Source organism: Protobothrops mucrosquamatus, unplaced genomic scaffold (assembly GCF_001527695.2).
Source record: "Protobothrops mucrosquamatus isolate PMUCROS unplaced genomic scaffold, P.Mucros_1.0 scaffold3216, whole genome shotgun sequence".
NCBI lineage: Eukaryota > Metazoa > Chordata > Lepidosauria > Squamata > Viperidae > Protobothrops > Protobothrops mucrosquamatus.
Window position 1 is genome coordinate 38,949 of NW_015389213.1, and position 11,861 is coordinate 50,809.

Genomic DNA, 11,861 nt, shown 5'->3' on the forward strand with positions numbered 1-11,861 from the left:
ATTGGGGCAGAATTGATGCCAATTGTGGGGATGATCCACTTAGTGATGGTGACTCACTTAGTGATGGTGTCAGTGTTCAGGGAGGAGAAACTGAAAAAGGAGGAAAGGTTTAATGTATTGAATGTGTGCTTATTTTGGGGGCTTATTTTTGTGCTGGAAAGCTGTAAAACTCTAACACAACATTTCATGTAATAGATTTTAGTACAGATTAGTGAAGTAATGCTTTCTTTATTGAAGAAAATTAGCATCTACTGGGCTTCAGAAGAAAGCCCACCTGAACCCCTGCTTAGAGCAAATTTCTTCCTTCTACACATGCTTGCAACAATTGTTTAAATTTTAAATCCAACTCCTCTGGAGTATAGTCAACACTGAAAGAGATGAATAGGCTGATGTAAATCAACTTCCTATATTCTTTGAGATGAAGCTATCTCTAATCATCATCAATATATGTATGGACTACTCCAGTGGTGGCGAACCTATGGCACGGGTGCCAGAGGCGGCACTCAGAGCCCTCTCTGTGGGCATGCGCGCTGTTGCCCCAGTCCTAGGCCTTCAGCTGGGTTTTATAAAACCTTTTTGCTTTAGGCCTCCGCTGCCATGTACAAAAAAAAGGTTCAATCAATCAATCAATTTCAACTTCTCGCGGGAAAAAAAAGATCTTGCAAAGTTGGAATTGATTGATTGAACTTTTTAGTCCCACCCAATCTGCCGTTACCACCGCAGCCACATCCACCCAATGGGCCACATACCCCCAATTGGCCACACCCAGCCAATGAACCACACCCATACGGCACCCGATGATGCATAGGTGGTTTTGGGTTGCAGTTTGGGCACTCGGTCTCTAAAAGGTTCGCCATCACTGGAGTACTCTCTCTTGGCATCCCCTACTTCTATCCCCCTCTGTCACAAAAACACTCTTATAAAATGTAATACAATTATAGATCAGAAAGACAAAAAACAAAAGAAACCCCACAAATAAACACAATATGTACTCAAATATCAGCTTGCATTAAATTGCCTAATATGAGTAAATTAATTTGTTCTGACATAATTATTTTACAGGAAGCATAATAGCATGTCTCTATTCAAAGACATATTCAATATGACTAAGATCTGTTTTTGTTTTTATGTTGATACAATATTTCATCTGATGGATTATATTTGCTTAAGACTTACTGTTCAGGAAATGGGAAAAACCTATTATAAACTCTATGTGGGGTTAATTTAGCTCACAGTCTGGTTGTTAAAAGCTTTCAGGTATACCAGTTTTATGTCATTTATCTACTCAAAAGGTGAACCAGAATGATGTAAACAAGAAGAAAAGAGATAAGCAAGAGGTCTCCTTATAACCACAATTATCCCTAATTACCACTGATATTTCTTATGGGAACTTCAATAGTGAGATCTATCATTCTTCCTGATAGAATATGAAGCATTTTATTCCAACATTAGTGTCATCAGAATACACAACTTCCTATTCCAGAAAATGCAACTTTGTTCCAAACCACACACTTTGAACAACAATGTAGGTAACAAATTCTATAAAAAGAAATGATGACAGGAACATCAATGGGGGTTGAAAAAAGTCAAGACAGTGGGCATGTGATTGTAATTCCATTTTTACTTGTATGTGACATTCATAGACACATGTTAAAAAAGGGAGGTGTTTCGATTACACAGTTGCCCATCTAATCTTGACATTTTTGACCCTCCTTTCCCTAGACATCTCTAAAATATGGTTAGTATAAAAACACTCCTAATTATATATCACATAATTTATTATCGAACATATGCTGTTTGAGTACTCAGAACAATATTTTATTTATTTATATCCAGCCTTTATTATTTTTATAAATAACTCAAGGCAGTGAATATATTCAACACATCTTCTGCCTCCTATTTTCTCCACAATAAAACCCTGTGAGGTGGATTGTGCTGAGAGAATGACTGGCCCAAGGTCACCCAACTGGCTTTCATGCTTATGGCAGGATTAGAATTCATAGTCTCCCATGTTCTAGCCTGGTACCTTAACCACTAAATCAAACTGGCTCTCAGATATCTATATTTATCTATATCTATCTCTTTTATATCTATCTATATGCATATCCATATCTATCTACATACACACATATACTGTACATAGTATATGTATGTATGTGTATATGTATGTGTGTGTAGTATGTGCATGTGCGTGTATACCAAGGACCAAGAAATTTAGATTGTTTGCCATATTAGTGCCCTAGGCTGGATTATTGTACCCCAGTTATGATTTTCAGTGTTACTAACATGTTCACAGCCAGAGTTCTGTACATTCAAAGAACAAGAAAGACAGGAGTTGATAGAAATGCTCCTCATCTACTGCAAAATCTGCTGTAGGTTCTTTAAAGTCAATCAGCAAATAATTTTTAAGCTTCAATTGCTTAATATTAGAACCAAAAAAGTGTCATCCTGACTATTTTGTACTACTATACTGAAGGGAAGAAAGCTGAGAGATGGAATGATTTGGATATTTATTTGATTTTTGGGTAGATTGTCACAGAGAAAATCTACTTATGTGGTTGCTAAAAATCAAAATGTAGCTGATGGCACGCAATCAATTTATATATGCTAATTACTTGTGTTAAAAGCAGGAACTAATACTTGAATCCTATTGGCTGCCACCTAGTTGCCGAGTGTATAAATAGGGGTGGAGCGGCAGTTATCCAGGCTTTTGTTTAAACCTTAAATAAAGAGTTGTTGTTCACCTGCTGCCTCGTCGATGCCTCAGCGAGCACCAAACTTAACAGTGGCAACGAAGGTGAGATGTGCTGCCAAACTCGAAGAGCTGAGTCACTAAGGGGGTAAGCCAAGTGACGATGCCTTGGTTCCCATCCCCCCCATTCCTGCCAGTATGAAAATGCTGGAGGAAGAGCGCTCCCAAGGAACCGTTCCGGGGAGATTAAAAGAAGCCTTGGCAGCACAAGGCATTGCGAGGCCAAAGACAACGAAAACAACTCACCATGGCCAAACTCAGGAAACTCTCAGAATTTGACGTCGCACATCCAGAGAGGTGGAGCTCGTACGCAGCGAGAATCGAGAACTACTTAAGAGTCAACCAAGTTTGTGAGGACAGCTTGAAGGCCGCAATGCTGTTGTGCATTTGTGGCCAGGTGACGTTCGAAATCGCCGAAAACTTAGTTACTCCAGCTCCGCTTGAATCTGTTGCTTATTCTGAACTTAAGAAAATGCTCAAAGAACACTTTGAGCCGAAGCTATCGGTCATTGCCTGGAGTCACACCTTCGAACGAATAGACCAATGACCGGGCGAATCGACTGCTGAATTCGTAGCTGCCCTTCGTCAAGCGGCCCGATCCTGTGAGTTCCAAGATCTTGAAGAGAGGCTGCGAGACCACTTAGTGTGCGGGTTAAGAAGCAGGGATCTCCAACAGAAATTGTTCGCTAAAGAGACTATTTCATTTCAAGATGCCCTAAGAGAGATCACAGCTGAGGAAGCCACCGGGGGGGGGGGGGCATCAAGGCCTTACGGCTCTCCAGGAGCACTCCCTGCATAGAGGCCATCCAACAGGAGGGCGCTGAGAGGGTCGAAGACTACGAATCGGATCAAGAGATCGATCAGCTACAGCAGCCACCAGAAAGAAGGCCACAATGCCCAGTTGACAAGGCAGTTCCCTTCTCTAGATGTGCAGGGTGTGGAGGCCGACACAAATGCGCGGACTGCAGGTTCCACACAGCAACGTGCTAGGTGTGTAGCAAACAGGGCCACATCGCCGCAGTCTCTCAGTGTCGTCAGAGAGAGAGTCCACTAGAAGAGTTTCCCCAGAAAGGTACCAGGGCCCCAGGGCATCACAGGGTGGGCTATTGCGCCACTAGGAGGAGTGTACTTAGAACAGGAGCGTACTTAGAACATCGCCCTCTTAAGGAAAAACTGTGGCTCAGAGTCAAGCTGCAGGGGGTTCCATGCAACATGGAACTAGATACGGGGTCCACATTATCCATAATTTCCCAGGGGACTTTCAAACACATTTGCAGTCACAGCGGCAAGAGAGTTAAGCTCAAGCTGTCGAACCTCGTCTTAACGGATTTCCAAAACTCCCGAGTAACAGTCAAGGGGGAAGCTACACTCAGGGTGCAATTCAAGGGATTTGAGTGCCCCCTGGTAGTAGTTGAGGGCAATAGCACAAGCCTCATTGGGCTTGATTGGTTTGATGCATTGGGAATCAATGTAATTGGAATAAACAGCACACAAGCAGTGGACTTAGCGGCAGTTTGCCGGGAGTTTGCTGACATTTTTAGCCCTCACTTGGGGAAATATAAGGGTCCTCCCATAGCTCTTTGGCTTGGTCCTGCCATAACTCCAATAAGGATCAAGCCACATAGAGTGCCCTTCGCCTTCAAGCAGAAGATCGATGCAGAGCTGGATAAGCTGGTGCAGCAAGGCATCCTGCAGCCAGTTGATAGCAGTCAATGGGAAACCCCCATAGTTATGCCACTTAAGGCCAATGGAGAGGTGCGAATATGTGCAGATTACAAGTGCACTATCAATAAAGCACTCCAACAACATGCATATCCGGTGCCTGTAGTCAGCTACATTTTGGCGTCATTACAGGGAGGTCGCATCTTTGCTAAGTTAGATTTGGCTCAAGCCTATCAGCAACTGCCGGTGGATGATGCCACAGCAGAAGCTCAAACCATAGTTACTCACAGGGGAGCTTTCAAGGTTAAGCACCTACAATTCGGGGTCAGTATTGCCCCAGGCCTCTTCCAGAGAGTGATGGAGCGCACGCTCAAGGGTATTCCACGCGTGTGCCCATATTTCAATGATGTCCTCATAGCTGGGGAATCGGTCAAAAAATTGGCAGAACGGCTCAAGGCCGTCCTTCAGGCTTCTGTGAAGCAGGGCTGAAACTGAAGTGGGAGAAATGTAAGATTGGGGTAGCTTCAACTGAGTTCCTCGGTTTCCGAATAGATGCCCAAGGCATTCATCCTGCTGAATCCAAGCTCAAAGCAATTCAGCAGGCCCCCAGTCCAAAATCAAAGGGGGAGCTCCAACTGTTTTTAGGACTGCTCAATTTTTATCATGCCTTCCTACCTCACAAGGCCGCAGTGGCAGAGCCATTACACTGGCCTTGGACAAACATGCACAGTGAAAGTGGACCAGCGTCCATGATAGGAGCTTCTCAGCAGTCAAATCACTGCTGTCTTCAAACTCCATTTTGATGCATTTTAACGAAAATCTGCCTGTCTGCATCACTTGTGATATGTCACATATCACATATGGGGTTGGTGCTGTGCAGAATCATTTAATGGCTGATGGAAGGCAGATTCCAATAGCCTATTATTCGAGGACCTTGTCCTCTGCAGAGCGTAATTACGCTCAAATAGATAAAGAGGCCTTGGCCATAGTGGCAGGGATCAAGAAGTTTCATAACTATCTATATGGTAGGCCCTTCACGGTCTTCACAGACCACAAGCCACTCCTGGGGTTGTTCACAACGAACAAGCAAACACCCCAGACCATATCTCCTAGGATGTTGAGATGGTCAATATTCCTGTCAGCATATAATTTTAGTTTGATTCATAAACCAGGGAAATGGGCCATGCAGATGGTCTTAGCAGACTGCCTTTGCCGCATTAAGAGCCTGACCCCGCTCCAGCCACATGCATCCTGGTTATCCAGGATCTGCCTGAGTCTCCCCTTAACGCAGGGGACGTGGCTGCAGAGACAGCTTCAGACACAACGCTAAGCCGAGTGTTGAACTGGGTGCTCCCAGGGTGGCCAGAAACTAGTCCGGGGCCTAACTTCCAAAGTTTCAGTAGAAGGAAGGATGAGTTGTCAGCTCACAGGGGGGGTGTCTTGTGGGGTAGTTGGGTTGTAGTCCCGAACTCACTGAGGACTAGTGTCTTGGAGTCTCTGCATGAGGGACATCTGGGAATAGTCCGGATGAAGGCACTCGCAAGAAGCTACCTTTGGTGGCCTGGACTGGACAAAGATATTGAGGCTCAGGTACACAGCTGCCACATTTGCCAGCAATCTAGGCCAGAGATGCCCCACGTCCCAGTCCACCAATGGGAAACCACACATGCCCCCTGGTCCAGGATCCACATTGATTATGCAGGGCCTTTCCAGGGCCTTTCCAGGGACAACTCTTCCTCATTGTGGTGGACAGTCACTCCAAGTGGTTAGAGGTCGCACCTGTCCCCACTATGACTACTGCCAGGAGCTGCGGAGAATCTTTGCCAGACACGGGTTACCCGACGTGATTGTCTCAGACAATGGGGCTCAATTTACTGCCTCAGAATTTCAGTCCTTTTTAAGGGCTAACATGATGAGGCACGCCACATCAGCCCCCTTTCACCCGGCCTCAAACGGCCAAGCGGAGCACATGGTTTGAACAACTAAAGAATCCTTGAAGAGGATAGTAACTGGTAACTGGCAGCACAGACTGGCAGATTTCCTACTCTGCCAACGCACCCCCCCATGCATGTCCATGGGCAGAAGTCCAGCAGAATTAAGATGGGGCCGGTGTTTGATCCCAAAGCTGGATCGCTTACATCCAGATAGAGTTGCCTCACAAGCAACACAGCCAAAGGCACCACGGCACTTGCAAGTTGGCGACCTGGTCTGGGCGAGGAACTACAGGCAAGAGGCATTGTGGGTGGTAGCTGTGGTTTGTAAGGTGACTGGGCCACTTTCATATGAAGTGGTCCTGGAAGATGGTCGCATGCTACGCAGGCACATCGACCAACTGCGGCGGAGGTTAGCAACCCAGCCAATAACTCATGACTCTAGTGACAGTCAAACTCTGGAGCAGCACGATTGCAGTAGTGCATCTGATGCTGCCAGTGACGGTGGAGCTCTCCGACTAAGGGACGAGATTCAAGCATCCGGTGAGTCAGTCCCAACCACTGGGCAATGCTAGCAGACGGCTCCATTTTCAGGACTGTGGACTCTGTTCCACCTGTGGACACTGGCTCGGGTCTACCAGGACACACCAGCCACAGAGACTCGATTCCACCCATGACAGATGGGTCCCATAGCCGCGGTCTTCCAAGCCTGGCAGGTGAGCTGAAAGACCGGGGGCCTTCAGCAGTTCCGAGGCGTTCAGAAAGGGCGAAAAGGCCACCAATGTATTTAAGGGAATATGTTCAACAAATGTCCTTATGAACTATCTAGGGGGAAGGGGTGTAATGTATTGAGGTGAATTACTTGGAAATGTTGAACAAACGGTCATAAGACTCTGTCAGTTAAGAGCCAGACTTTCTGTCTACATGCTAATTACTTGTGTTAAAAGCAGGAACTAATACTTGAATCCTATTGGCCGCCACCTAGTTGCTGAGTGTATAAATAGGGGTGGAGCGGCAGTTATCCAGGCTTCTGTTTAAACCTTAAATAAAGAGTTGTTTGTTCACCTGCTGCCTCATCAATACCACAGCGAGCACCAAACTTAACACCTGAGGTCTGCCCATCATAATAAATATGCATTTTTATATCATACTTTAGTTTTTCCTGATATCTTGAGTATTTAATTCATATTTACCTATGTTCTTCTAATTTGATTTTTAAACTAATCTTCCACTAGCTTTTTCCAAAGACCTCCTTTTCAACTCATTACTGTAGAATTTTGACTTTGCCTTTTCCTATATCTCTTAAGCATATCACTCTTTTTATTTTGTACCATCATGTGTACTGTTTAAACCTTCATATTTTGCAGACATGAGGAAGAATTTTTGTAATTCTTCAAAATACCATTTGTAAATTTCAGAAGATGGCCGGTATTGTAAAGACAAACTCTGCAGACCATGACATAAGGTAATAACTCCATTGATTTAATGGTAACAAATATGCAATCGAGAGGAAAAAATCATGCTATTTCATGTAAAATTAGCTTTGATCTCTCAAAGCTAATTCTTTTCCTTTCTGAAAATTTGCATTAATTGGGATAACAGTCCACTTTTCCCTCTACCCATATAGACAAGATTCTGAAAGAGAGAAAGAAAAAATTCTGATAAAATTAGATTGGTGGGGAAATCAAGCAATTTTAACCAAACACTTCGTATTCTGTAGAAAAGACAATTGATAACAATGACCTAACACTGCATCTATATGTGATGGTCAAGGTCTCAAAAATGATAATATAAAAAGAATCTTTGCTATTATGATCCTAAAAGTCACATCAGGTTTAATGTGATGAATATAATTCTACATAAAGAACTAAAAGTCAAGTCAAGGGGGAAAGGTTCTCAATGACATCACTATGAACTGGACACCCTTTAAAAACTGAAATTTGTCACTATAGTTTAGTATTTATTTATTGTTACAATACACACATTTTTGAATGCACATAGTATTCCATAAAGCTGTACTCAATAGAGCAGGGCTTTTCAACCAGTGGTACGGGTACCACCTGTGATACATTGGCATCTGGCAGGTGGTACACAAGCATCCTAAAAAAGTGGTAGCAGGGGAGGAGAATGAGTTGAACCAGTGGTAGCACCGCACAAGCCTGAACAAGAGATGGCTGGAGCTGCAGGGCTGTCAGAGCTCAGCGGAAGCGCCAGGATCGGCACTTCTTCAGGACTGTCTGGGCTCAGTGGAAGTGCCAGGATCAGTGCCAGGCTCCAGCTGGAGCTCGGCGCTCATCCTGGTGCTTCTGCTGAGCCCAAAAGAAGCACCAATCAGCTGGAATGTTGCAGCATCTCCAGGGTCTTGTGATTTACATTCACATGCTTGGCAACTGATTCATATTTATGACAGTCACAGCGTCCCAGGGTCATGTGAAGTGACCAAAACCTGCTGCAACCACCCAGCAGACGGGTGGAATAAAAACCAAACACCCTCCACCCCACTCCCGCTGCCAATCCTCAACAGAAATGCTCACAACAATGAAAACCTCAGACAGAAGGAAGAGCGCCGCCGGGTGGGCAGACAGGTGTCTTGCTCAGCTGTGGCTTGGGAGGCACTTTTTTTAGTGCCATTGTAACTTTGAACAGTCATTAAGTGAACTGTTGTAAGTTGAGGACTACCTGTACTTCATCACTTTTTTCCTTTTTTTGGTCATCATGTTTTTGACAGCTTGCTAGGTGACTGGTGGTACCCGGATATTGCCATATCCTAAAAATGGTACAATGGGTGAAAAGGTTGAAAAGCCCTGCAATAGAGTATAGGAGCATTGTTATAACCCCACGTCTATGAATACCAAAACTTTAACAAATGAAGAAAACAATAAATGCAAATAATTCTCATGTAAATATACAGGTAATCCATTTAGCACAGGGCTTTTTCAACCTTGCGCTGATCCTGGTGCTTCCGCTGAGCCTGGTGCTGATCCTGGTGCTTCAGCTGAGCCCTGACAGCCCCGAAGAAGCGTCGATCAGCTGGAGCCTGGCGCTGATCCTGGTGCTTCCGCTGAGCCCTGACAGCCCTGCAGCTCCAGCCATCTCTTGCTCAGGCTTGTCTGGTGCTGCCACTGGTTCAGCTCATTCCCCTCCCCCGCTACCACTTTTCTAGGATGGTCACGTACCACCTCCCAGGTGCCAATGTACCACAGGTGGTACCCGTACCACTGGTTGAAAAGCCCTGATTTAGCATATGCCACAAAACTAGAATTCTAGTTAATCTGGCCAAAAGCATATTATCTAGTCCATTATTAAACCTTAGGAAGCCAAAACCTAAACTTTCATATTTGTAGTGAGGAAGAGTTTCAGTACAGTAGGACAGGGCTTTTCACACTAAGCCTGTTTCATACTGCCAATTTTCAGCAGTTCCATTAACAAAATTTAATAGAGTGATCAATCAGAATAGGGTACAAAAATGTTTGGGGATGAGAGGGCTACAATAGGTATGCTTACCACAACAAAGGAAATGCGCTATCAGCAATGACCATCCAGCCTCTTCTTAAATATTATGAAGCATCAGGTTTGTTTCAAGAAAGGGCTACAGCCAGTGCTTTTTTTTCTAAAAAAAAAAAAAAAAGGTGCCGGAACTCACATACATCATACAACCCACCTTGCCTACCCTACAAGATTCCATCCCAAAAAAGTGCCGGAACTCCATTCTGGGTGTTCTATGAGAAAAAAATCCCTGGCTACAACAGATACAAGACAGGAAAAATACAAGCCAATAACTTTGCATAGTTTGATTCATGTTTTCATCATCAGAATGCAAGTGCAGGACTACATCAATTTCTAGTTATAACCCCTTAGAAATATTATAAACTAAAGTACCAACTAAGAATTGGAAGATGAGTATATTGTTGATACATTGGAACAATTCATTTAAGTTATTCAAATTTAATTTTTTTAATGATTTTTACAAACAATGGATAAAGCATATTGGGTGTAAGGACCCATCCCACTTTGCATCTTAAGAAGACAGAACTCCTGGAATATTTCTTCCAACAGGCATCTTTATTAAGAGAAAGCTGGATGCAGGCGTTCTAGACAGGACTTGGGTCCAAGCTCTCCCATTCAAGGTTTTAAGGGATCCCCCATTAGCCACACCTCATCACCCCCTTCTCCCAGTGACAATCCCAGGCATTACATTCTCACCCCCTTTTCCTCACTGCTAGGAGGAGACTTCAGAAAGGATTACATGAAAGCTAATGACCCCCATTGTTATTGATAGTCCTTTTGGTGATATCCACATCCAGTCCCTTTGAAGTAGACTGAAAGAAGTGAGGGCCATAAAGCCCCTTTGTTCACCCCCTTCCCTTCATCGTATGACAGAATCCAGAGCAGGCAGAAATGCGGTTTTTTCATAGTTGATAACTAGAGATGGAATATATTTGGATTCTGACATCCTGCCCCCTTAAAAATAAGAGATCCACCTGAAAGAAAACAAAACAGGTATAAAAGTTAGTCAGGCTTGTTAGGATACTCTGTGTGAAACTTCTTTAATAGCTTCAGGGCTCTGACATGACGTTTATGGACCCACTCATTTTGCGAGGCAGGGAGGTGTTTCCATGCAACTAGGTACTGAGTCGCTCCATGATATCTCCTAGAATCTAAGATTTCCTTTATCTCGAAGTGTTGTTCGCCCTCTACCATGATTGGAGGTGGTGGTGGGGGGATTTTAGGCTGTAATGATGACTGATGCTCTCTTTTCAGCAAGCTGCAATGAAAAATTGGGTGTATTTGCCTGAGATTTTTTGGTAATTCTAATTCTACTGTTACTGGGTTTATGATTATTTTAATTGGAAAAGGCCCTATATATTTTGGTCCCACTTTTTTACATGGTTGTAGGGACTTCAGGTATTTTGTAGATAAGTACACCATTTCTCCTATAATGAATGGTGTAGGCTCAATCCTTTTTTTATCGGCTTGTGCTTTGTATGCCTGCCTAGCTTCATCTAGTGCTTTTCTAACTATTGGCCAGGTGTTTTGTAATTGTTCCATTCATTCTTTCAGTGATGGGATCATTGGTTCGTTTGGGGTTAATTCTGGCATGGGGTTGAAACTTTGACCGTTGGCTATTTGAAAAGGAGTGTAACCTGTGCTGGAGTGGACTGCATTATTGTAGGCAACTTCTGCGAAAGGTAGTAGGTCCGTCCACGTTTTCTGCTGATAATCAATAAAACATCTTAAATATTGCTCAAGTACTGAGTGACACCATTCTGTTTGTCCATCCCCCTGTGGATGATGGCTAGATGTCAGTCCCTGAGTGGTTCCTAAGAGGGATAAAAATTCCTTCAAAAATGCAGACGTAAATTGCACTCCCCTATCAGAGATGATGCGTTGGGGTGCTCCATGCAATCTGTAAATATGCTGGACAAAAAGTTTCGCTAAGGCTTTTGCAGTGGGAATCTTTTGGCAAGGGATAAAGTGTACCTGTTTGGAAAACAAGTCCGTGACCGTCCAGACAA

General features: G+C 43.9%; 1 pseudogene; it reads left to right on the forward strand.

The window, feature by feature from the left end:
• Positions 1-2,999: 2,999 nt before the first annotated feature.
• Positions 3,000-6,867, forward strand: LOC107297281 (annotated as a pseudogene).
• The last annotated feature ends 4,994 nt before the right edge of the window (positions 6,868-11,861 follow it).